We start from the raw sequence: 1137 nt of genomic DNA on the forward strand, positions 1-1137 counted from the left end.
ACCCGTGGCCTTGGTGTTATCAGCACCACACTCTCCCGAGTGAGCCACGGGCCGGCCTTAAATGAATTTCTTATAATGTATTTTCTCAATCATATCTTATCCTTCCTCTTCCTGGTTTAAACTCTTTAACAGCTTGCTGTGGTTTGACTGTCCCCTCAAGCTCATGTTGGAACTTAACCCCCAATATGGTGGTGGAAGGTGGAAGGTGGGGCCTTTAAGAGGTGATTGGATCTCCAGAGCTGTGCCCTCATGAATGGATTGATTTATTCATGGGGTAATGGATTGATGGTTTAATGGGTTGTCATGGGTGTGGTTCTGATGGCTTTATAAATAGAGCAAGCGAGCAGGTTACCTCTCTCTTGCTTAGGCCATTCTTGCCATGTGATACCTTGGTTGCCATGGGATCCTGTAGAGAGCTCCCACCCAGAAGAAGGCCCTCACCAGATGTGCCCCCTGGACTTTGGACTTTCCAGCCTCCAATACAGTAAGAAATAAATTTCATTTTCTTTTAAATTATACAGTTTCAGGCATTATGTTATAAGCAACAAAAAACAGACTAATATGTGGTTCCTCATTGCTCTCAGGATAAAGTCCAAAATGCCCCCCCAGGCACAGCAAGACTCTATTGATCTTTCTTGGCATTGTGTTCCACTCCCATCCACGCCCCCCCGTCTATACATGAAGACTCTTCTAGTCCATGCTTAGAGCCCTGAGGCCCAATTCAATACGTATTCTGGCATGGACAGATCCAGAGCTCCTGAGTGGGGAGAAATATCTGCTCCTGCAGCAGGTGTCATGCCAGCTGAGGTGGGCGTGAGTCCACTCAGGCACCGGATTTGAGTGGGCCTGCCCTTAGGCCATTCAATTCTCACTTTAGGCCACCCTCCCTGCCCCGGCTCACATTCCACTCTCTCTCTTCCCCTTTCTCAGGCTGAGGTGGACTTGAGTCTGTGGTCCTGTAGCTTCTTCCTCCATCACTTTGGCCTCAACCCTGCCTCTTACTGCTGCCCTTCCAGATAGTCCATGAGCCAGTTTCTGAATTAAAGCCTCTTTCCTGGGGGCCAGCCCGTGGCTCTCTTGGGAGAGTGTGGTGCTGAGAACACCAAGGCCACGGGTTCGGATCCCATATAGGGATGG

The sequence above is a fragment of the Galeopterus variegatus genome, unplaced genomic scaffold (assembly GCF_000696425.1).
Source record: "Galeopterus variegatus unplaced genomic scaffold, G_variegatus-3.0.2 Scaffold1571, whole genome shotgun sequence".
In the NCBI taxonomy this organism is placed as follows: Eukaryota; Metazoa; Chordata; class Mammalia; order Dermoptera; family Cynocephalidae; genus Galeopterus; species Galeopterus variegatus.